At 43.9% G+C, this 26,454-nt stretch overlaps 2 long non-coding RNA genes across 2 annotated transcripts; both read left to right on the top strand.

Moving 5' to 3' along the window:
- Nucleotides 1–22,170: 22,170 nt before the first annotated feature.
- Nucleotides 22,171–23,192, top strand: LOC133391475 (uncharacterized). The gene is made up of 2 exons (XR_009764973.1): nucleotides 22,171–22,850; nucleotides 22,929–23,192. It is a non-coding gene; the product is annotated as an uncharacterized LOC133391475 (long non-coding RNA).
- Nucleotides 23,193–23,838: 646 nt separating this feature from the next.
- LOC133391451 (uncharacterized) lies at nucleotides 23,839–24,860 on the top strand. The gene is made up of 2 exons (XR_009764944.1): nucleotides 23,839–24,518; nucleotides 24,597–24,860. It is a non-coding gene; the product is annotated as an uncharacterized LOC133391451 (long non-coding RNA).
- Nucleotides 24,861–26,454: the final 1,594 nt, after the last annotated feature.

Below are 26,454 nucleotides of genomic sequence, written 5' to 3'. Positions count from 1 at the left end.
ACTCACCAGTATCGACACAGTTGAGGTTAAGTTGCTACCATCCGCGTTGCGAAACAGGAATATAGGCCAAACAAATCTACGTCTTCGTGTCCCAAAACAAAACGGTAGGGCAAACGAGCTAGATAGCGTAAAATCATCAGAGTGCCAGCTACGGTTGAAAGAAAGATTGATTGAGGGAAGGCGCAGGCGTGACCGCTTAAAGTTTGTAGCGCAGAAAGTAAACAAACCGAACGAGATGAAACGCAATGATGAGCGTTGGAAACGGCGAATAATCAGGCGACATATTGTGAAACCTTTTATCCCACACTTGAGTCGAGAAGCAGGAAATTGGTATATCGTGCTAATTATAAGCAAATCCTGCTTTTCTAAGGATTTACGGTGTGGGGTGTTGGCACGATATCGACCTCGTGCGAGATCTGTCAGGCTGATCGAGTAAAATGCCGCCATCGTAAAAGGGACAGTAGCAAACTTACATAGAAAAAAGAAAGACTATTTTTTTAACTGTGCGGCGAAAACCCTATACGCGAGAGCCAGTTACAAGAAAGTCTAACCAGCTACCAAAATAAACAGATTGTTACCAGGCGTAACAACAGTTGGAAAGGAGGGAAAGGAGGGAAAGGAGGGAAGGAGAGAAAGAAGGGAAAGGAGGGCATTTGACTACTTGCCGATCCGTTGGTTGATGCATCCTCTCTGGAGCCACCATTTGTCGCGCACACGAAAGTGTCTTTCGGAGCAGCAACCCAAGACAGGTACAGTACACGCCGACTTAAGCACAATAATAAACGCACCAACTGGTTTCAATTGAATTAATACTCTAAAGGCCGGGCTACATTGATCGTACTCTCTGGTGTAATTTTGAATTTCATTAGCGCACCTGGCGGCGGTTGACCGAAGCATTTTTCCAAACAATTTGAAGCCGCTTCAGAAAATATGTAATTTTTCTATGATTTTAACCTAATTTGGACAAGAAAAGTTTTGTAAAAGGTAGATGCACATGTCCTGTACGCATTGCATCCATTTTCATGGCAAAAAACGATGAAAAAACAACTTAAATTTGAGATCCGGCACGACCATTTCCTCGACGACCAAAAAAGCTTCCTCCAGCCGCCGCCAGATGCGCTAGTGAAAATTGAAATTACAGCAGAGAGTACGATCAATGTAGCCCGGCCTTAAAAATGCTGACCGTCGTCCATCAGCATTTTCTTCTTAGCCTATGTTTTCCATAAAATCGTTAAAAAAGCGCGCATCGCTGGCGCGTTGCATAACGTAGCTATTCAGCAAGTATTGACCAGCAACGCTTCGTTTTTAAAGCTTAATTATCGTCAGCGACAGAGGGAAAGATAAAAAGGAGGGAAAAGAATGAAAGGAGGGAAAGGTGGGAAAAGAGGGAAAAGAGGGAAAGTAGGGAAAGGAGGAAAGGAGGGAAAAGAGGGAAAAGAGGGAAAGGATGGAAAGGAGGGATAGGATGGAAAGGAGGGAAAGGAGGGAAAGGAGGGAAATAAAGGAAATGGTGTAAAGGAGGGAATGAAAGGAGGGAAAGGAGGGAAAGGAGGGGAAGGAGGGAAAGGAGGGAAAGGATGGAAAAGAGGGAAAGGAGGGAAAGTAGGGAAAGGAGGGAAAGGAGGGAAAAGAGGGAAAGGATGGAAAGGTTGGAAAGGAGGGAAAGGAGGGAAAGGAGGGAAAGTTTTTCGAAACGCACAATCAAATGTATTTCGAACCACCAATTGGGACGAAAAAGTTACTGCAGGTATATTTCCATACCGTTTCAAACTGTTTCGTCGCTTCTCAGCCCAAGTAAGCACGGAGGAGCTGAGCCGGAATCGATACGAGCACACACCAACTGGTTGAATTTGAAGACAGATGTTTTAACCAACATAATAACCATAATACACACCTTCAAACATTGTTTCCGGGATTAGGCATCTCCGAGCTACCAAACAGCTACCGAACACTCAATTCATTCCAGAAGTACCAATTAAGGGGAGAGATGTTGGATCATTCAGTTACCGCAGGACTCCACACAGCATAACACGGAGCACAACATAACAACTGACAGCTGCCAAACGCGTAAGAAAACGCTTGGGAAAGGAGGTAAAGCGTTTCATTAACTGTCGGTAATCGCAGTAGGTTGGTAGCTTTCCAATGAGAAATGAGCTTCCTACTACGGATATTCATAACATGGTACCGGCAATACAGCGTTTTCTGAAGCGTTAAGCAGCTGTCAGTTGTTATGTTGCGTTCCGTGTTATGCTGTGTGGAGTCCTGCGGTTATAAGGGGGGAGATGTTGGATCATAGCACACATTGCAATCATAACATTTTCATGTAATAATTATTAATTGATCATAGTTCACGTTGTTACATTCTGAACTATAAAAAGTAGGGAATGCAAATAACACGTTCAGTTTGAATAAACCTATCGATTGAAACTCATCGTAGTTTGGCAATCCAGTACACAACAGATACTATGATGCCTTTTGCCGCAACCGTACTACGCTACATTGTGCTGATAGGCGACAGTTTTTGGTGTTATGGTTGCTGTACTTGCAGCAATTGGTGCAAATTCTATGCCGAATAAAAAGAGTTAATTTTATATTGGGTGTCTTACCGTTCAATTGCCTGCAACGAGTGGTTTCGTGAGGAAATCCACAAATTATACATATTGTTTCCTTTTCTGGCCCTTTGTGACGATGCTGTATATTTTGATGTTTCGACCTTTCTTGCTTGGATACTCCTTCGTTCGTGGCCGCATAATGGCTAGTTCTTCAGAGGGTTTCAGCCATTCTGCTAGGTCTTGTAGCGTAAGATTCTTGTTATCTTGTTTCGTACTTATCGTGTGTTTCAACTAGGCACGGGCAAAACGATTCTTTTCACCGAACGCGAACGAACTAGTTCGCTCACCAAAAAGAACCGTACGTGAACGACGATTCTTTCGTTCTTTTTTTCATGGGGTGTTTATTTACAAAGAACGCTCGTTATCTTTTTCATTAACCCGCCATAGACGCATACTGTAGCCAAAGAAGTACTCATTCTGCGGTTGACACCAATAATTTAAAAACATTAAAGACTCGGCCCATCTGCTGTCTGGCTAGCTATCGAAAAACCGACCAAAAACTAGTGTTCAATAGCTCAAATAAACGATGTTGCTGAGACGGCTTGTGGGCTTAGAATAAACTTTATTTTACAATTATTCCTACATTATCCTATTTCATCCTAATCCTATCACTAACACTAGTATATACATGCTTAGGCTACGCTCTAGGCGTGAACATCCCGACCACCATAAAATTCTAATTTTATCGCACCCATTAATTCAATACAATTCAATCATAACATTCTAATTAGCCTCTCTTATTTCACTACCTTCTTCTATGCTCTTAGCATTAAATGGCAAAATACAAATTTTAGCAACAGGTCGTTTTACCCTTTCTGCTTGTGCCGTTTTGATAGTTACCACTCTTACTACCCCGTCTTCTGCTGGATGTACTTCTATAATTCTTCCTAACGGCCATTTGCCAGGGGGCACATTATCCTCCCTTATAAGCACCATCATTCCAGGACTAATCTTGACAGCTGGCCCGTGCCATTTTGTTCTAGCCTGTAACTGCTGAAGGTATTCTTTTCTCCACCGTGCCCAAAAATGTTGTACCCGCTTTTGCACCGCACGCCAATGATTTAGTCTATTATCAGGAATATCGCTAACATCAAGCTCCGCAATTTGCTGCATATTTGACCCCGTAAGGAAGTGTCCTGGCGTGAGCACTTCCATATCCGCAGGATCATCTGATAGCGACGTTAGAGGCCGTGAATTGAGACATCCTTCGATCTCAACTAAAACCGTTAAGAGATCTTCGTACGTCATGGGAGAATCTCCGATCACACGTCGAAGGTGAAATTTCATAGATCGCACAGCTGCTTCCCAAAGGCCCCCAAAATGTGGAGCGCGAGGGGGTATAAACTTCCACTTGATGCCTTGCTGACTACTCCACGATTGCACACTCTCCTGAAATTGTACAGACTTAAATAGATCGTGTAGTTTACGAAGTTCATTAGCAGCTCCCTTAAAATTTGTCCCATTATCCGAGTTCATCTCTGTTACCAACCCTCTTCTAGCTACAAATCTTCTTAAGGCTGCTAAAAATGCTGACGTGCTCAAATCTGAAACTAGCTCGAGATGAATTGCTCGTGTAACAAAACACACAAATACGGCGACAAATGCCTTGGTTGGTACTGATTTGCGTTGATTACTCTTCACATAAAATGGACCGCAGTAGTCTACACCGGAGATTGCAAATGGCCTAGCCTCTGTCACACGTGATGTTGGCAAATCTGACATTGGTTGTGTTACACATGATGGTGGTTTAGTTCGAAAACACCGCACGCACTGTCTTGTAACCTTTCTCATACTGGATCTAGCCTTAATTAACCAAAATCTTTGCCTTAACGTAGTTGCTAACAATTGAGGCGCCGCATGTAGATATCTTTTATGGAAGCATTCTACCAATAATGTGGCTAACTGACAACCCCTCGGTATAACAATTGGGTGTTTAGTATTCGCATTTACTGTAGATCGTCCCAGTCTACCACCTACTCGAATCAAACCAGTTTCATCCATATATGGACTAAGTGTTGCGAGTTCTGAACGCCTGGCGACCAATTCGCCTTTCTTTAACAATTTGATCTCTTCTGGAAAATGCTCGGATTGTACTACTCGACAAATGGCTCTTTCTGCTCGGTATAGTTCCTCAGTCGTTAACGCACTTCCTCTCTCTTGCTTGCATTGGTTAAGTCGACTTTCAATATAACGCAAACAATATCCGACAACTCTTCGAAGCGTTGTATACGATGATGTTCGACTGAACAAATAACTACAGAAGCTTTCTTCCGTTCCAGAAGAAACTAGTGCTACCGTCACCCGTTTTTCTTCGCTGGTTGTTTCTCCCTTAGTTGGAATTCCTGGCCATCTCTCCACTCCTTCCCTCAACCACTGTGGCCCCGACCACCATAAGGTATTCTCCGAGAAACTATCTGGCTCACAGCCTCGTGATACGAGGTCTGCTGGATTCATAACGCCTGGTACATGTCGCCAGTAACAGCCTTCTGTTAACTCCTGAATCTTTGCTACCCGATTAGCTACGAACGTTTTCCAGTGATTATGTGGTGCGTTTATCCAGTGGATATCACTATGGAATCGTATCACTCATGGAATCAGTGATACGAGGTCTGCTGGATTCATAACGCCTGGTACATGTCGCCAGTAACAGCCTTCTGTTAACTCCTGAATCTTTGCTACCCGATTAGCTACGAACGTTTTCCAGTGATTATGTGGTGCGTTTATCCAGTGCCAAACTGTCATGGAATCAGTCCACAAATAGCAAACTCCCTTAGCCATATTTGCTCTCCTCATTGTTTGATACAATCTACTAGCCAACAATGCTCCACACAATTCCAACCTAGCAATGGTAAGCCTTTTCGACAATGACGCCACCTTCGATTTTGACATTAGTAGCTCTACCTCAATCCCTCTCCTTGCCTCCGCGTTTCTTACGTACACCGTTGCACCGTAACCCCTCTCAGACGCATCACAAAATATATGATACTGCCATTCGCCATCCATAAGTAACCTTCTTGGAATACGAATCTGTTCCAATCTATTAGGTTGGTTTACGAAAGCCTTCCATTCTATTTGCATCGCTTCTGGTAGCAGTTCATCCCACGACCAGTTTTTTCCACTATTATTCTTCATAGACCAGATCCTTTGTAATAATAGTTTTGCTGTCATTTTGATCGGATCTAGAAAGCCTTACGGATCATAAATCCTTGCCACATCGCTCATAACCGCTCTCTTTGTGATGGGTTTTTCAGCATCTAGTGCTGGGATTTGTATACGAAATTGATCCGTCCGAGGGATCCAAATCAGCCCTAATGTTGACACATCTTCGTTATCCACATTAAATTCATCTGACTGTGCGCAATCATCTTCTGGGACATGGTCTAAGGCCTCCAACGCGTTTGAAGCCCACTTTCTTAGCTTGAAACCTGCCTTACTCAGCATCACTGACACTTGTTTAGCTATCTCCTTAGCCTGCTCGACATTGTTGGCTCCGCTGATAAGGTCGTCAACGTAAAAATCATCACGCCACTCTTGTGCCTTAGGAAACTCATTTTCATGATCTTCAAACACCTTTCTCAGCGTTCTGATGGCCAAGTATGGAGCACATGCTGTGCCGTAGGTTACTGTTTGAAGCTCGTATACCTTGACAGGTTCGTTTTCGTTTTCTCGCCATAATATTCGTTGAAGTTTCCTATCTTCTTCTTTAATCAAAATTTGCCGATACATTTTTTCGACATCTGCTATCATGGCTACCGCTCTCATTCGAAACCTCAACAAGATCAACAAAATATCGTCCTGTAATTGTGGACCAATCATAAGAATGTCGTTTAATGAATGACCACTACCTGTCTTACATGACGCATCGAACACCACTCTACATTTTGTGGTAGTACTGCCAGGTTTCCAGACTGCGTGATGTGGCATGTAATAAAAAGCTTCATTTTCTCCAATTTCCTTACTATAATCACAAATCAGCGACATGTGTCCCATACTTTCATATTCACTCATGAATTTGTGATATTCCTTCCGTAAAATAGGATCAACTTTCATTCGCCTTTCAATTGCCAAAAATCTCTTCAGTGCAGTTGATCCTGAGGCACCTAACATAGCATCGTGTTGAACTATTTTTGGCAATTCAACTATGTATCTTCCTTCTCTTGTTCGAGACGTAGTGCTGAGATACAACTTCTCTATTACCGTTTCCTTCATTGTTTTTACTCTCTCTTCGGGAACGCCTTCCAACATCACCAATCGGTCCATTGCCTTTTTTATTCCCTCATCAAACATTCCACACGCAATTACTTGGATATTGGTTTCCTTATCCTTGCTCTGCTCCCTGCCACATACGACCCAACCAAACTTTGTGTTTAATAACATGGGCAAATGAGGCGCTAAGCGCAACTGGCCTTGCTCCAATAGTTCAACGAATATTTCAGCACCAATTAATATATCTATACTGTCTGGCTCTGAGAACAATGGATCTGCAAGTAACAGTGCTTCTGGAATATTCCAATCCTTAACATCCACACGCCGAGGTGGAAAATCCGTGATTACCTTAGGTAGTACTAAGTAATCTAAACATGCCGTAAAAGGTGTTACTCGTGATCTTATGTTTGCTGTCACCATACTGGCTGTCGTTAGAGAGACCGATCCTATACCATGCAATGGTTTTTCTAAGCGTCTTTTTCGTAACTGCAGCTGCTGCACTAATCGCTCAGAAATGAAGTTTGCTTGCGACCCTTGGTCCAAAAGTGCCCTAGCAGGAAACTCTTGCCCATCCTGTCCACTGACCCAAATGATCGCTGTAGATAACCACACCATACCAGTTTTCCTTACAATTCCGTAAGTAGTAGCAGTTATCGTCCCAGTTTGTGGCTGATTTTCTACCGATGCTGGTTGCACCATAGGAATAGCTACTTGCGCGTCTGATGGTACTTCTCTCATACATATCAACATATGATGTCGGCCTTCACACTTGTTACAATTACCTCTCACCTTACACCAACGTGCACCATGCCCTCGCCTCAGGCATTTGTAACAAACCCTGCGATCTTGTACAATTCCAAATCTTTCGGCGACAGATAAACCTTCAAACGCTGTGCAGCTTGCTAACTGATGATTGTTTTGGCAATACACACATTTCGAAGGATCTTGCGGTGTCATTTGTGCAGCACATGTCATCCATGTACCAGGTGCCCTTTTCACTGTCTTCTCTGCTGTCCGCGGTGTCCAGCCTCGATGAACCGCTTGACGTTGGAAGCTGCTGCCTTGGGTGACTGGCTTCGTGAGGATCGAGTTACCATGGTGAAGGGCCGTGCTGGTCAACATCTTGATTTGTCGTTCACAAAAGTTCATCATCATTTCGTACGTATCGGTTTTCTCGTCGGCTGAAAATTGTTCCCACGCTATTAGTAATTTTGAATGTAATTTCCATCTTACCATGCTGGTGAGCGGGGTGTCCCACTGATTAATGGGTTCCTTCAACCTTTCCATGCCTCTCACTAAACGTTTACATTCGTTTACCACTCGAGTGAGTTCCTCTGCGGAAGCAGCGGTCATGGGCTCCAGCCGGTACAGCGCCTTGAAATATTCCCGACGAAGAATCTTGCTATCATCATAGCGTTCCAGCAGCGTCTTCCATGTTGTATCATAATTTTCTGCGACGAGCTGGACGTGTTCGAAAGATGCCAATGCGTCGCCCTTCAGCGAGGCTAGCAAATACTGCAGCTTCATCACTTCCGATATTTCTGCCACTTCATGCACCATCGATACAAATCGATCCTTAAAGGTTACCCATTGAGTTATGTCGCCATCAAACGTTGGTAACTCAATCTTAGGTAGCCTTACTCTCGCACTCGAGTTCATTGACACCGCCATCGTACTGTTGGAAAATGGACGTTCCCCTTCCTCTACACCTCGTTTGTCACTGAGAAAACCCTTTACACTGTGATACTGTTCGTAAAACTGGTTTCGTTCTTCGTTAATTAATTGTTCATCATAATCGTCCAGCTCCAGCAATACCTTGTCCCTCACACTTTCAAACTCTCGCTTAGCTTCTTCTAACGCCTGCAATCGACTCGCTAACTGAGTATAATGCGTTGTCGCATTATAACCCTCCTTAAACTGCACAAACGCATCAATCGCACGTAACCGATCATCATACGTACGCTTCAGTTGCTTAATCGCTTGAGCCTTAAGCGTCATGTTGACTTCTTCCAAGTTTTTTAACAAACTGTAAGCAACAATGTTCCGATTCGTTGAATTAATCACACACCAAAAATTATTCTTCTCAAAATTCTAAGCCTTACGCGCACCGTATCTAACACTGTCGCAATCCAGAACGAGTCAACAACCTCTCAAATACACTATTGCAAAGACTCAAATTTAACGCACGTTCACTCAATCTTGCCTCAGCTATTAGATGCTTGTACTCAGCCCAGTGTTCACGCACACACTTTCCTTTCTAGCGCAATCCTTCACAGTCTCTATACACTCTCCCGCTATTATGCGTTAGACAACCCTGCTGAGGGTGACCAATACGTAGCTCTCTCCCTATTCGAGTGCGTTTTACACGTACACTGCAGGGCAATACACGAACACTTTCCACGCACACTGTCCTTACACACTCTTGCTGTGGTACGCATAAAAACCGTTTGGTTGAGGCTACACACACAAACCCAACTCAATAGACCATCATGGCTGCACGAGAAACGTAAACCTCCTATCACAAGAAAACACTACGCTCCAGTCACACTCAAATTGGTGCAAATAACACAAACTACAATTTGGTAGACCACACTAATTGAACGCAGTTCAAAAGTTCACTCTCTGATGCCAATATGCCTCAACTGTCCTAGCACAAGTTCACTAATCATCCGCAACAGTTCGTACCCGATCCAGCGCCCAATAATTGTGCCACGAGTCTAGCCACACACTCCTTATTCAAACAACATGCCGAACGGCAAAATTAACTAACTCCAACTTAATCAATGTCACAGTATATCCGGTTCGAAGGACCAATGTTCAATAGCTCAAATAAACGATGTTGCTGAGACGGCTTGTGGGCTTAGACTAAACTTTATTTTACAATTATTCCTACATTATCCTATTTCATCCTAATCCTATCACTAACACTAGTATATACATGGTTAGGCTACGCTCTAGGCGTGAACAACTAGCATGTATAAAACTAATACGAGCATAGACGTCTCCAGCATATATTGTACCCTATGCCTTATACACACTCAAGGATTCTATAAAAATAACTACTTAAATATGGATCAACATGATGAGCGCAATTCCAGTTCAGTTCATTCGCGAATAATGAATAATCCGTGGGTACGATTTCAACACCAACAGGGTACATTTTGATCTCTGACGACCCGTTCGCACGGTGCGAGAAAGAGCGAGAAAGCAATATGATTTTGCACGTTTCATTACCACATTTATGTGTGTCGTCGAACAATGAACGGAACGTTCGAACGCGTTCGGTGTAGTCAGTTTCTTCCAAAAGTCCTGGTCGTTTTTTGTTAAGAATCTCGTTCGTTCGTGCACTTTACCGAACTGTTCGAACGGTTCGATTCTCGTTCAACCTTTCGTTCCGAAGTTCGGTTGAAAACCTTGATGTTAAATCGTTTAGCAGCCTTTGGTCATTCAAAAATCCTTCTTGCTTCAACAACACCATGTTGCCAATGAGATTGCGCAAAGCGTTGGAAATTCTAGCAATAAAGACTTGTAAATGCTTTCAGGGTTCCCGACCATTTTGTCGAGCCTGGTTATTACGAGCGCAACAGTTTTCTGGGTTAAGCATTGATCCGCTAACTGCACGAAGTGCTTAACCTTTCAGATGCTTTTGCAGCCTATTTATTTTTTCTAAATTAATTTCACTACTTGCCGATCCGTTGGTTAAAGCATCCTCTCTGGAGCCACTAATCGCTTAATCGCTGGCGCGTTGCATAACGTAGCTATTCAGCAAGTATTGCTACCTAGCAATGCTTTGTTTTTAAGGCTAAATTATCGTAAGCGACAGACGGAAAGAAGGAAAAGGAGGGAAAGGAATGAGGAGGGAAAGGATGGAAGGGCGAGAAAGGAGGGAAAGGAAGGAAATGAGGGACTACTTGCCGATCCGTTGGTTGATGCATCCTCTCTGGAGCCACCATTTGTCGCGCACACGAAAGTGTCTTTCGGAGCTGCAGCCCAAGACAGGCACAGTACACGCCGACTTAAGCACAATAATAAACGCACCAACTGGCTCTTGGCAAATGATGCCTTCATTAATTTTTTCAATTGAATTTATACTCTAAAAATGCTGACCGTCGTCGAGCAGCATTTTCTTCTTAGCCTATGTTTTCCATAAAATCGTTAAAAAAGCGCGCATCGCTGGCGCGTTGCATAACGTAGCTATTCAGCAAGTATTGACCAGCAACGCTTCGTTTTTAAAGCTTAATTATCGTCAGCGACAGATGGAAAGATAAAAAGGAGGGAAAAGAATGAAAGGAGGGAAAGGTGGGAAAAGAGGGAAAAGAGGGAAAGGAGGGAAAGGAGGAAAGGAAGGAAAGGAGGGAAAAGAGGGAAAGGATGGAAAGGAGGGAAAGGAGGGAAAGGAGGGAAAGGAGGGCAAGGAGGTAAAGGAGGGAAAGGAGGGAAAGGAGAGAAAGGAGGGAAAGGAGGGAAAGGAGGGAAAGGAGGGAAAGGAGGGAAAGGAGGGAAAGGAGGGAAAGGAGGGAAATGAGGGAAAGGAGGGAAAGGAGGGAAAGGATGGAAAGGCGAGAAAGGAGGGAAAGTAAGAAAATGAGGGAATGGAGGGAACGAAGGGAAAGGAGGGAAAGGAGGGAAAGGAGGGAAAGGAGGGAAAGGAGGGAAAGGAGGGAAAGGAGGGAAAGGAGGGAAAGGAGGGAAAGGAGGGAAAGTGTTGGCACGATATCGACCTCGTGCGAGATCTGTCTGGCGAATGTTGACATATATCGAGCTATCTTGATAATAGTCGCAATATATAGAATAAGTCGCAATAAATCCCTCAGATGGCGCTTTACAGATACAGACAAGGACGAAAATACGAGACAGCTAGATCTCCAACATTAGGGCCAATTAGGAAATAGTTCATCTACGGTCAACTTAAGGGCAAAAGAGGTCAAGGAGATCAGCTGATCGAGTAAAATGCCGCCATCGTAAAAGGGACAGTAGCAAACTTACATAGAAAGAAGAAAGACTATTTTTTGAACTGTGCGGCGAAAACCCTATACGCGAGAGCCAGTTACAAGAAAGTCTAACCAGCTACCAAAATAAACAGATTGTTACCAGGCGTAACAACAGTTGGAAAGGAGGGAAAGGAGGGAAAGGAGGGAAGGAGAGAAAGAAGGGAAAGGAGGGCATTTGACTACTTGCCGATCCGTTGGTTGATGCATCCTCTTTGGAGCCACCATTTGTCGCGCACACGAAAGTGTCTTTCGGAGCAGCAACCCAAGACAGGCACAGTACACGCCGACTTAAGCACAATAATAAACGCACCAACTGGTTTCAATTGAATTTATACTCTAAAAATGCTGACCGTCGTCCATCAGCATTTTCTTCTTAGCCTATGTTTTCCATAAAATCGTTGAAAAAGCGCGCATCGCTGGCGCGTTGCATAACGTAGCTATTCAGCAAGTATTGACCAGCAACGCTTCGTTTTTAAAGCTTAATTATCGTCAGCGACAGAGGGAAAGATAAAAAGGAGGGAAAAGAATGAAATGAGGGAAAAGAATGATAGGAGGGAAAGGTGGGAAAAGAGGGAAAAGAGGGAAAGGTTGGAAAGGAGGAAAGGAGGGAAAGGAGGGAAAAGAGGGAAAGGATGGAAAGGAGGGATAGGAGGGAAAGGAGGGAAAGGAGGGAAAGGAGGGGAAGGAGGGAAAGGAGGGAAAGGAGGGAAAAGAGGGAAAGGAGGGAAAGGAGGGAAAAGAGGGAAAGGAGGGAAAAGAGGGAAAAGAGGGAAAGGATGGAAAGGTGGGAAAGGAGGGAAAGGAGGGAAAGGAGGGAAAGGATGGAAAGGAGGAAAAGCAGGGAAAGAAGGGGAAGGAGGGAAAGGAAGGAAAGGAGGGAAAGTATTTCGAAACGCACAATCAAATGTATTTCGAACCACCAATTGGGACGAAAAAGTTACTGCAGGTATATTTCCATACCGTTTCAAACTGTTTCGTCGCTTCTCAGCCCAAGTAAGCACGGAGGAGCTGAGCCGGAATCGATACGAGCACACACCAACTGGTTGAATTTGAAGACAGATGTTTTAACCACCAGATCCACAATACACATCTTCAAACATTGATTCCGGGATTAGGCATCTCCGAGCTACCAAACAGCTACCGAACACTCAATTCATTCCAGAAGTACCAATTAAGGGGAGAGATGTTGGATCATTCAGTTACCGCAGGACTCCACACAGCATAACACGGAGCGCAACATAGCAACTGACAGCTGCCAAACGCGTAAGAAAACGCTTGGGAAAGGAGGTAAAGCGTTTCATTAACTGTCGGTAATCGCAGTAGGTTGGTAGCTTTCCAATGAGAAATGAGCGGCCTACTACGGATATTCATAACATGGTACCGGCAATACAGCGTTTTCTGAAGCGTTAAGCAGCTGTCAGTTGTTATGTTGCGCTCCGTGTTATGCTGTGTGGAGTCCTGCGGTTATAAGGGGGGAGATGTTGGATCATAGCACACATTGCAATCATAACATTTTCATGTAATAATTATTAATTGATCATAGTTCACGTTGTTACATTCTGAACTATAAAAAGTAGGGAATGCAAATAACACGTTCAGTTTGAATAAACCTATCGATTGAAACTCATCGTAGTTTGGCAATCCAGTACACAACAGATACTATGATGCCTTTTGCCGCAACCGTACCACACTACATTGTGCTGATAGGCGACAGTTTTTGGTGTTATGGTTGCTGTACTTGCAGCAATTGGTGCAAATTCTATGCCGAATAAAAAGAGTTAATTTTATATTGGGTGTCTTACCGTTCAATTGCCTGCAACGAGTGGTTTCGTGAGGAAATCCACAAATTATACATATTGTTTCCTTTTCTGGCCCTTTGTGACAATGCTGTATATTTTGATGTTTCGACCTTTCTTGCTTGGATACTCCTTCGTTCGTGGCCGCATAATGGCTAGTTCTTCAGAGGGTTTCAGCCATTCTGCTAGGTCTTGTAGCGTAAGATTCTTGTTATCTTGTTTCGTACTTATCGTGTGTTTCAACTAGGCATGGGCAAAACGATTCTTTTCACCGAACGCGAACGAACTAGTTCGATCACCAAAAAGAACCGTACGTGAACGACGATTCTTTCGTTCTTTTTTTCATGGGGTGTTTATTTACAAAGAACGCTCGTTATCTTTTTCATTTACCCGCCATAGACGCATACTGTAGCCAAAGGAGTACTCATTCTGCGGTTGACACCAATAATTTAAAAACATTACAGGGTTTTACAAGTCAGAATAGAATGTCAGCAAAATAATTTCAGAAGCTCAAGATTCAGTTTAGCTGTCAAACGTTGTTGTTTCACCGCACCGATGCTATTTTCAATAGCGCAATTTGATTTTTAAATCGCTCAAGTTGTTTTTTTAGAGGCCTTTCGCATCATTTTGCAAATTCAAACACTCATTATTAGATTATATGATTGAGATCAATGCTTTTATTCATTTAAGCATTATATTTATGAAATATTACGTATTTATGGTAAAAATGGCGATTTTCTGTACAAAAAGCTACATAAACAGTGTACATGTTTACATACGCAAGTGCTCGTAGCTTTTTGCACAGAAACACTCATTTTTTACAATAAATACGTAATGTTTCATTAGTATAACGCTATAAATGCACTAAATAATTGATTTGTATACAAATAATCTCAAAATTCGTGTTTGAATTTGCAAAACGATGCGAAAGGCCTCTAAAAAAAACAACTTGAGCGATTTAAAAATCAAATTGCGCTATTGAAAATAGCATCGGTGCGGTGAAACAACAACTTTTGACAGCTAAACTGCATCTTGAGCTTCTGAAATTGTTTTGCTGACATTCGATTCTGACTTGTAAAACCCTGTAAAGACTCGGCCCATCTGCTGTCTGGCTAGCTATCGAAAAACCGACCAAAAACTAGCATGTAAAAAACTAATACGAGCATAGACGTCTCCAGCATATATTGTACCCTATGTCTTATACACACTCAAGGATTCTGTAAAAAAAACTACTTAAATATGGATCAACATGATGAGCGCAATTCCAGTTCAGTTCATTCGCGAATAATGAATAATCCGTTTGAACGGGATCGATCTATTGAATTGTATATGTATAATTTCCACACCAACAGAGCACAGATCGAACACAAATGAGCCAGTTCGAACGCGTTCGATGAATTCAGTTGTGTAGGTACGATTTACACACCAACAGAACACAGATCGAGCACCAGTTCGAACGCGTTCGATGAATTCAGTCGTATAGATACGATTTCCAAACCAACAGCACACCAAGGATAATGTATTTAGAAGGTTGATTTTTATCGCTTTTGCTGGGCGACATTGTGGGGGACATCTGTCACTCTCTGCATACAAATTTCATTACCCCGCACCAGCCCTCCCCGATTTTTATACCGTAGCCCCCGGAAGAGAAATGTCAAGTCGAGAAATGTCATTTTGCTCTGAACAACTTCACCTTGTCATTTATAACACCTTGCAGCACACGTATCGAACACTGCCTGACAAATTCGACGGCGTTCGAGGAATTGAGTTGTATGGGTACGATTTCAACACCAACAGGGTACATTTTGATCTCTGACGACCCGTTCGCACGGTGCGAGAAAGAGCGAGAAAGCAATATGATTTTGCACGTTTCATTACCACATTTATGTGTGTCGTCGAACAATGAACGGAACGTTCGAACGCGTTCGGTGTAGTCAGTTTCTTCCAAAAGTCCTGGTCGTTTTTTGTTAAGAATCTCGTTCGTTCGTGCACTTTACCGAACTGTTCGAACGGTTCGATTCTCGTTCAACCTTTCGTTCCGAAGTTCGGTTGAAAACCTTGATGTTAAATCGTTTAGCAGCCTTTGGTCATTCAAAAATCCTTCTTGCTTCAACAACACCATGTTGCCAATGAGATTGCGCAAAGCGTTGGAAATTCTAGCAGTAAAGACTTGTAAATGCTTTCAGGGTTCCCGACCATTTTGTCGAGCCTGGTTATTACGAGCGCAACGGTTTTCTGGGTTAAGCATTGATCCGCTAACTGCACGAAGTGCTTAACCTTTCAGATGCTTTTGCAGCCTATTTATGTTTTCTAAATTAATTTCACTACTTGCCGATCCGTTGGTTAAAGCATCCTCTCTGGAGCCACTAATCGCTTAATCGCTGGCGCGCTGCATAACGTAGCTATTCAGCAAGTATTGCTACCCAGCAACGCTTTTTTTTTAAGGCTAAATTATCGTAAGCGACAGACGGAAAGAAGGAAAAGGAGGGAAAGGAATGAGGAGGGAAAGGATGGAAAGGCGAGAAAGGAGGGAAAGGAAGGAAATGAGGGACTACTTGCCGATCCGTTGGTTGATGCATCCTCTCTGGAGCCACCATTTGTCGCGCACACGAAAGTGTCTTTCGGAGCTGCAGCCCAAGACAGGCACAGTACACGCCGACTTAAGCACAATAATAAACGCACCAACTGGCTCTTGGCAAATGATGCCTTCATTAATTTTTTCAATTGAATTTATACTCTAAAAATGCTGACCGTCGTCGAGCAGCATTTTCTTCTTAGCCTATGTTTTTCATAAAATCGTTGAAAAAGCGCGCATCGCTGGCGCGTTGCATAACGTAGCTATTCAGCAATTAGTGCTACCTACAAACGCTTTGTTTTTAAGGCTAAATTATCGTAAGCGACAGACGGAAAGAAGGAAAAGGAGGGAAAGGATGGAAAGGAGGGAAAGGAGGAAAAAGAGGGAAAGGAGGGAACGGTAGGAAAGAAGGGAAAAGAGGGAAAGAAGGGAAAGAATGGAAAGGAGGGAAATGAGGGAAAGGAGGAAAAGGAGGGAAAGGAGGGAAAGGAGGGAAAGGAGGGAAAGGTGGGAAAGGAGGGAAAGGAGGGAAAGGAGGGGAAGGAGGGAAAGGAGGGAAATGAGGGAAAGCAGGGAAAGGAGGGAAAGGAGGGAAAGGAGGGAAAGGAGGGAAAGGAGGGAAAGGAGGGAAAGGTTGGAAAGGAGGGAAAGGAGGAAAAGGGGGGATAAGAGGGAAAGGAGGGAACGGTTCGAAAGAAGGGAAAGGAGGGAAAGAAGAGAAAGGATGGAAAGGAGGGAAATGAGGGAAAGGATGGAAAGGAGGGAATGGTGGGAAAGGAGTTAAAGGAGGGAAAGGAGGGAAAGGTGGGAAAGGCGGAAAAGGAGGGAAAGGAGGGAAAGGAGGAAAAGGAGGAAAAGGAGGGAAAGGAGGGAAAGGTGGGAAAGGAGGGAAAGGAGAAAAAGGAGGGAAAGGAGGGAAAGGAGGGAAAGGAGGGAAAGCAGGGAAAGCAGGGAAAGGAGGGAAAGGAGGGAAAGGAGGGAAAGGAGAGAAAGGAGGGAAAGGAGGGAAAGAAGGGAACGGTTGGAAAGGAGGGATAGGTTGGAAAGGAGGGAAAGGAGGGAAAGTAGGGAAATGAGGAAAAGGAGGGAAAGGAGGGAAAGAAGGGAAAGGAGGGAAAGGAGGAAACGGTTGGAAAGGAGGGATAGGTTGGAAAGGAGGGAAAGGAATGAAAGGAGGGAAAGAAGGGAAAGGAGGGAAAGAAGGGAAAGGATGGAAAGGAGGGAAATGAGGGAAAGGAGTAAAAGGAGGGAAAGGAGGGAAAGGAGTGAAAGGTGGGAAAGGAGGGAAAGGAGGGAAAGGAGGGAAAGGAGGGAAAGGAGGGAAAGGAGGGAAAGGAGGGAAAAGAGGGAAAGGAGGGAAAGGAGGGAAAGGAGGGAAAGGAGGGAAAGGAGAGAAAGGAGGGAAAGGAGGTAAAGGTGGGAAAGGAGGGAACGGTTGGAAAGGAGGGATAGGATGGAACGGAGGGAAAGGAGGGAAAGGAGGGAAATGAGGGAAAGGAGGGAAAGTAGGGAAAGGAGGGAAAGGAGGGAAAGGAGGGAAAGGAGGGAAAGAAGGGAAAGGAGGGAAAGGAGGGAAAGGAGGGAAAGGAGGGAAAGGAGGGAAATAAGGGAATGGAGGGAAAGGAGGGAAAAGAGGGAAAGAATGGAAAAGAGGGAAAGGAGGGTAAAAAGGGAAAGGAGGGAAAGGAGGGAAAGCACAATATTAAACGCACCAACTAGCTCTTGGCAAATAATGCCTTCATTATTTTTTTTTTCAATTGAATTTATACTCTAAAAATGCTGACCGTCGTCGATCAGCATTTCCTTCTTAGCCTATGTTTTCCATTAAATCGTTAAATTCCATTGAATCGTTAAGCGCGTTTAATCGCTGGCGCGTTGCATAACGTAGCTATTCAGCAAGTATTGCTACGCTTGTTTTTAAGGCTAAATTATCGTAAGCGACAGACGGAAAGAAGGAAAAGGAGGGAAAGGAGGGAAAGGAGGGCATTGGACTACTTGCCGATCCGTTGGTTGATGCATCCTCTCTGGAGCCACCATTTGTCGCGCACATGAGAGTGTCTTTCGGAGCAGCAGCCCAAGACAGGCACAGTACACGCCGACTTAAGCACAATAATAAACGCACCAACTGGCTATTGGCAAATAATGCCTTCATTATTTTTTTTTCAATTGAATTTATACTCTAAAAATGCTGACCGTCGTCGATCAGCATTTTCTTCTTAGCCTATGTTTTTCATTAAATCGTTAAATTCCATTTAATCGTTAAGCGCGTTTAATCGCTGGCGCGTTGCATAACGTAGCTATTCAGCAAGTATTGCTACCTAGCAACACTTTGTTTTTAAGGCTAAATTATCGTAAGCGACAGACGGAAAGGAGGAAAAGGAGGGAAAGGAATGAGGAGGGAAAGGATGGAAATGAGGGAATTGGGGGAACGGAGGGAAAGAAGGGAAAGGTTGGAAAGGAGGGAAAGGAGGGAAAGGAGGGAAAGGAGGGAAAGGAGGGAAAGGAGGGAAAGGAGGAAAAGGAGGGAAAGGAGGGAAAGGAGGGAAAGGAGGAAAAGTAGGGAAAGGAGGGAAAGGAGGGAAAGGAGGGAAAGGAGGGAAGGAGAGAAAGAAGGGAAAGGAGGGCATTTGACTACTTGCCGATCCGTTGGTTGATGCATCCTCTCTGGAGCCACCATTTGTCGCGCACACGAAAATGTCTTTCGGAGCAGCAACCCAAGACAGGCACAGTACACGCCGACTTAAGCACAATAATAAACGCACCAACTAGTTTCAATTGAATTTATACTCAAAAAATGCTGACCGTCGTCCATCAGTATTTTCTTCTTAGCCTATGTTTTCCATAAAATCGTTGAAAAAGCACGCATCGCTGGCGCGTTGCATAACGTAGCTATTCAGCAAGTATTGACCAGCAACGCTTCGTTTTTAAAGCTTAATTATCGTCAGCGACAGAGGGAAAGATAAAAAGGAGGGAAAAGAATGAAAGGAGGGAAAGGTGGGAAAAGAGGGAAAAGAGGGAAAGGAGGGAAAGGAGGGAAAGGAGGGAAAGGAGGGAAAGGAGGGAAAGGAGGGAAAGGAGGGAAAGGAGGGAAAGGAGGGAAAGGAGGGAAAGGTTGGAAAGGAGGGAAAGGAGGGAAAGGAGGGAAGTAGAGAAAGAAGGGAAAGGAGGGCATTTGACTACTTGCCGATCCGTTGGTTGATGCATCCTCTCTGGAGCCACCATTTGTCGCGCACACGAAAGTGTCTTTCGGAGCAGCAACCCAAGACAGGCACAGTGCACGCCGACTTAAGCACAATAATAAACGCACCAACTGGTTTCAATTGAATTTATACTCAAAAAATGCTGACCGTCGTCCATCAGTATTTTCTTCTTAGCCTATGTTTTCCATAAAATCGTTGAAAAAGCACGCATCGCTGGCGCGTTGCATAACGTAGCTATTCAGCAAGTAGTGACCAGCAACGCTTCGTTTTTAAAGCTTAATTATCGTCAGCGACAGAGGGAAAGATAAAAAGGAGGGAAAAGAATGAAAGGAGGGAAAGGTGGGAAAAGAGGGAAAAGAGGGAAAGGAGGGAAAGGAGGAAAGGAGGGAAAGGAGGGAAAAGAGGGAAAGGATGGAACGGAGGGATAGGAGGGAAAGGAGGGAAAGGAGGAAAGGAGGGAAAGGAGGGAAAGGAGGGAAAGGAGGGAAATGAGGGAAAGGATGGAAAGGAGGGAAAGGAGGGAAATGAGGGAAAGGAGGGAAAGTATTTCGAAACGCACAATCAAATGTATTTCGAACCACCAATTGGGACGAAAAAGTTACTGCAGGTATATTTCCATACCGTTTCAAACTGTTTCGTCGCTTCTCAGCCCAAGTAAGCACGGAGGAGCTGAGCCGGAATCGATACGAGCACACACCAACTGGTTGAATTTGAAGACAGATGTTTTAACCAACAGATCCATAATACACACCTTCAAACATTGTTTCCGGGATTAGGCATCTCCGAGCTACCAAACAGCTACCGAACACTCAATTCATTCCAGAAGTACCAATTAAGGGGAGAGATGTTGGATCATTCAGTTACCGCAGGACTCCACACAGCATAACACGGAGCGCAACATAACAACTGACTGCTGCCAAACGCGTAAGAAAACGCTTGGGAAAGGAGGTAAAGCGTTTCATTAACTGTCGGTACAGGTTGGTAGCTTTCCAATGAGAAATGAGCGGCCTGCTACGGATATTCATAACATGGTACCGGCAATACAGCGTTTGCTGAAGCGTTAAGCAGCTGTCAGTTGTTATGTTGCGCTCCGTGTTATGCTGTGTGGAGTCCTGCGGTTATAAGGGGGGAGATGTTGGATCATAGCACACATTGCAATCATAACATTTTCATGTAATAATTATTAATTGATCATAGTTCACGTTGTTACATTCTGAACTATAAAAAGTAGGGAATGCAAATAACACGTTCAGTTTGAATAAACCTATCGATTGAAACTCATCGTAGTTTGGCAATCCAGTACACAACAGATACTATGATGCCTTTTGCCGTAACCGTACCACACTACATTGTGCTGATAGGCGACAGTTTTTGGTGTTATGGTTGCTGTACTTGCAGCAATTGGTGCAAATTCTATGCCGAATAAAAAGAGTTAATTTTATATTGGGTGTCTTACCGTTCAATTGCCTGCAACGAGTGGTTTCGTGAGGAAATCCACAAATTATACATATTGTTTCCTTTTCTGGCCCTTTGTGACAATGCTGTATATTTTGATGTTTCGACCTTTCTTGCTTGGATACTCCTTCGTTCGTGGCCGCATAATGGCTAGTTCTTCAGAGGGTTTCAGCCATTCTGCTAGGTCTTGTAGCGTAAGATTCTTGTTATCTTGTTTCGTACTTATCGTGTGTTTCAACTAGGCATGGGCAAAACGATTCTTTTCACCGAACGCGAACGAACTAGTTCGCTCACCAAAAAGAACCGTACGTGAACGACGATTCTTTCGTTCTTTTTTTCATGGGGTGTTTATTTACAAAGAACGCTCGTTATCTTTTTCATTTACCCGCCATAGACGCATACTGTAGCCAAAGAAGTACTCATTCTGCGGTTGACACCAATAATTTAAAAACATTAAAGACTCGGCCCATCTGCTGTCTGGCTAGCTATCGAAAAACCGACCAAAAACTAGCATGTATAAAACTAATACGAGCATAGATGCCTCCAGCATATATTGTACCCTATGCCTTATACACACTCAAGGATTCTATAAAAAAAAACTACTTAAATATGGATCAACATGATGAGCGCAATTCCAGTTCAGTTCATTCGCGAATAATGAATAATCCGTTTGAACGGGATCGATCTATTGAATTGTATATGTATAATTTCCACACCAACAGAGCACAGATCGAACACAAATGAGCCAGTTCGAACGCGTTCGATGAATTCAGTTGTGTAGGTACGATTTACACACCAACAGAACACAGATCGAGCACCAGTTCGAACGCGTTCGATGAATTCAGTCGTATAGATACGATTTCCAAACCAACAGCACACCAAGGATAATGTATTTAGAAGGTTGATTTTTATCGCTTTTGCTGGGCGACATTGTGGGGGACATCTGTCACTCTCTGCATACAAATTTCATTACCCCGCACCAGCCCTCCCCGATTTTTATACCGTAGCCCCCGGAAGAGAAATGTCAAGTCGAGAAATGTCATTTTGCTCTGAACAACTTCACCTTGTCATTTATAACACCTTGCAGCACACGTATCGAACACTGCCTGACAAATTCGACGGCGTTCGAGGAATTGAGTTGTATGGGTACGATTTCAACACCAACAGGGTACATTTTGATCTCTGACGACCCGTTCGCACGGTGCGAGAAAGAGCGAGAAAGCAATATGATTTTGCACGTTTCATTACCACATTTATGTGTGTCGTCGAACAATGAACGGAACGTTCGAACGCGTTCGGTGTAGTCAGTTTCTTCCAAAAGTCCTGGTCGTTTTTTGTTAAGAATCTCGTTCGTTCGTGCACTTTACCGAACTGTTCGAACGGTTCGATTCTCGTTCAACCCAAGTAGCAACCGAAGCTTTTTTCTCCCAGTTTCAACCCCCTCATGTCCAAAAACTGCCTTCGCTTACTATTCCTATCCCGTTTCTACATTCCACAACGTTTGTTGCGTTCTCGCTCATCAGGGTGTTAGTCAATTCTCTCTTGCCACACGAAGAGAATTCTCCTGCACACTTCGTATGTTGGATTCTACCCATCCCTGTTGAACACACGTCATTTTCTTCCATCGCACTCATCAGGGTGTTTGCTCTTTTCCATCCAAGCCAAAGAGCGACTTCAGTGTGCTCTGAACCGTGGATGTGAGAGTGTGTGTTTGTGTGCTGCGTGAACTATTTTTCCTGCGTGAAACACTTTCCATACTGCGCCATCCGCGGTGTTCTTTCTGCTTCATCGGAGGACGAATTTTTATCATCTAATTGTTTGGGTAAGTGTCCTTTTCTAAGTGTCTAGTGCTATGTGACATTTATTCTAATTCTAATATTATTCTAATATGCAATGTTTTGCACATTACAAGTTTCAGATGTGTGCTGCTACCGCTAGCTGTTCCTCAAACTACTTAAAAAGTGTGACACTGTGTGCACAGGCGTTAGAGTTTCAATTGATCCTCAAGCACAAAGGTAAGTTTGTCACATCTTTAAATCAAGTGTAATCTTTTTAACAAAGTGTGTCTATTAATTGTGTACTTTCATCAACAGCCTTCATACAACACCGCGGTTGAGGCGCGCCAAATCTGATGACATCTTTCCTGAACCAAGCAGGCTGAACACGCGCACCACCACGGGCTCCAGCGCGGTGTGAAGAGGGAAGAAGAAAAGACAGAATTGGAAACAGCCGCGCCAGGCTTCCAACCACCGTGTGTGTGTATGTAAGTATGTGAGAACACATGTGTGAATCTTCTTGTGGGAACTGCAAAAAGAAGAGAATAAAGAGTGTGAAGCAGCTAGACTGCCGCAACCAAATCAAGAGAGTGAATTCTCATTTCAATCCGAAAAACTGGGAGAGAGTCTGGGGTCGAAAAACTGGGACATGCGAGAGAGAATAAAACTAGAAACACGAGAGAGGACACGAAGCGCTTTCGGGTTTTTTTTCGCCTTCGCGCACATTTTGCTTTATGCGCGCGAAAAAGTGAGCCTTGATCAGCGCGATGGCTCCCATACAAAGGCCTTCGGCTTTGCTATCTGGGAACCTTTCGTTCCGAAGTTCGGTTGAAAACCTTGATGTTAAATCGTTTAGCAGCCTTTGGTCATTCAAAAATCCTTCTTGCTTCAACAACACCATGTTGTCAATGAGATTGCGCAAAGCGTTGGAAAATTCTAAAAATGCTGAAGGATTATCTGTCGTTATATGTTTTATCACTAGTAATTCTAGCAGTAAAGACTTGTAAATGCTTTCAGGGTTCCCGACCATTTTGTCGAGCCTGGTTATTACGAGCGCAACGGTTTTCTGGGTTAAGCATTGATACGCTAACTGCACGAAGTGCTTAACCTTTCAGATGCTTTTGCAGCCTATTTATGTTTTCTAAATTAATTTCACTACTTGCCGATCCGTTGGTTAATGCAACGCGTTCGGTGTAGTCAGTTTCTTCCAAAAGTCCTGGTCGTTTTTTGTTAAGAATCTCGTTCGTTCGTGCACTTTACCGAACTGTTCGAACGGTTCGATTCTCGTTCAACCCAAGTAGCAACCGAAGCTTTTTTCTCCCAGTTTCAACCCCCTCATGTCCAAAAACTGCCTTCGCTTACTATTCCTATCCCGTTTCTACATTCCACAACGTTTGTTGCGTTCTCGCTCATCAGGGTGTTAGTCAATTCTCTCTTGCCACACGAAGAGAATTCTCCTGCACACTTCGTATGTTGGATTCTACCCATCCCTGTTGAACACACGTCATTTTCTTCCATCGCACTCATCAGGGTGTTTGCTCTTTTCCATCCAAGCCAAAGAGCGACTTCAGTGTGCTCTGAACCGTGGATGTGAGAGTGTGTGTTTGTGTGCTGCGTGAACTATTTTTCCTGCGTGAAACACTTTCCATACTGCGCCATCCGCGGTGTTCTTTCTGCTTCATCGGAGGACGAATTTTTATCATCTAATTGTTTGGGTAAGTGTCCTTTTCTAAGTGTCTAGTGCTATGTGACATTTATTCTAATTCTAATATTATTCTAATATGCAATGTTTTGCACATTACAAGTTTCAGATGTGTGCTGCTACCGCTAGCTGTTCCTCAAACTACTTAAAAAGTGTGACACTGTGTGCACAGGCGTTAGAGTTTCAATTGATCCTCAAGCACAAAGGTAAGTTTGTCACATCTTTAAATCAAGTGTAATCTTTTTAACAAAGTGTGTCTATTAATTGTGTACTTTCATCAACAGCCTTCATACAACACCGCGGTTGAGGCGCGCCAAATCTGATGACATCTTTCCTGAACCAAGCAGGCTGAACACGCGCACCACCACGGGCTCCAGCGCGGTGTGAAGAGGGAAGAAGAAAAGACAGAATTGGAAACAGCCGCGCCAGGCTTCCAACCACCGTGTGTGTGTATGTAAGTATGTGAGAACACATGTGTGAATCTTCTTGTGGGAACTGCAAAAAGAAGAGAATAAAGAGTGTGAAGCAGCTAGACTGCCGCAACCAAATCAAGAGAGTGAATTCTCATTTCAATCCGAAAAACTGGGAGAGAGTCTGGGGTCGAAAAACTGGGACATGCGAGAGAGAATAAAACTAGAAACACGAGAGAGGACACGAAGCGCTTTCGGGTTTTTTTTCGCCTTCGCGCACATTTTGCTTTATGCGCGCGAAAAAGTGAGCCTTGATCAGCGCGATGGCTCCCATACAAAGGCCTTCGGCTTTGCTATCTGGGAACCTTTCGTTCCGAAGTTCGGTTGAAAACCTTGATGTTAAATCGTTTAGCAGCCTTTGGTCATTCAAAAATCCTTCTTGCTTCAACAACACCATGTTGTCAATGAGATTGCGCAAAGCGTTGGAAAATTCTAAAAATGCTGAAGGATTATCTGTCGTTATATGTTTTATCACTAGTAATTCTAGCAGTAAAGACTTGTAAATGCTTTCAGGGTTCCCGACCATTTTGTCGAGCCTGGTTATTACGAGCGCAACGGTTTTCTGGGTTAAGCATTGATACGCTAACTGCACGAAGTGCTTAACCTTTCAGATGCTTTTGCAGCCTATTTATGTTTTCTAAATTAATTTCACTACTTGCCGATCCGTTGGTTAATGCATCCTCTCTGGAGCCACTAATCGCTTAATCGCTGGCGCGTTGCATAACGTAGCTATTCAGCAAGTATTGCTACCTAGCAACGCTTTGTTTTTAAGGCTAAATTATCGTAAGCGACAGACGGAAAGAAGGAAAAGGAGGGAAAGGAATGAGGAGGGAAAGGATGGAAAGGCGAGAAAGGAGGGAAAGGAAGGAAATGAGGGACTACTTGCCGATCCGTTGGTTGATGCATCCTCTCTGGAGCCACCATTTGTCGCGCACACGAAAGTGTCTTTCGGAGCTGCAGCCCAAGACAGGCACAGTACACGCCGACTTAAGCACAATAATAAACGCACCAACTGGCTCTTGGCAAATGATGCCTTCATTAATTTTTTCAATTGAATTTTTACTCTAAAAATGCTGACCGTCGTCGAGCAGCATTTTCTTCTTAGCCTATGTTTTCCATAAAATCGTTGAAAAAGCGCGCATCGCTGGCGCGTTGCATAACGTAGCTATTCAGCAATTAGTGCTACCTAGAAACGCTTTGTTTTTAAGGCTAAATTATCGTAAGCGACAGACGGAAAGAAGGAAAAGGAGGGAAAGGATGGAAAGGAGGGAAAGGAGGAAAAAGAGGGAAAGGAGGGAACGGTAGGAAAGAAGGGAAAAGAGGGAAAGAAGGGAAAGGATGGAAAGGAGGGAAATGAGGGAAAGGAGGAAAAGGAGGGAAAGGAGGAAAAGGAGGGAAAGGAGGGAAAGGTGGGAAAGGAGGGAAAGGAGGGAAAGGAGGGGAAGGAGGGAAAGGAGGGAAATGAGGGAAAGCAGGGAAAGGAGGGAAAGGAGGGAAAGGAGGGAAAGGAGGGAAAGGAGGGAAAGGAGGGAAAGGTTGGAAAGGAGGGAAAGGAGGAAAAGGAGGGATAAGAGGGAAAGGAGGGAACGGTTCGAAAGAAGGGAAAGGAGGGAAAGAAGAGAAAGGATGGAAAGGAGGGAAATGAGGGAAAGGATGGAAAGGAGGGAATGGT

This window comes from Anopheles gambiae, chromosome 2 (assembly GCF_943734735.2).
Source record: "Anopheles gambiae chromosome 2, idAnoGambNW_F1_1, whole genome shotgun sequence".
In the NCBI taxonomy this organism is placed as follows: domain Eukaryota; kingdom Metazoa; phylum Arthropoda; class Insecta; order Diptera; family Culicidae; genus Anopheles; species Anopheles gambiae.
The sequence above is the reverse complement of the archived record's forward strand: the minus strand, read 5'-3'. Positions and strand labels throughout refer to the sequence as shown.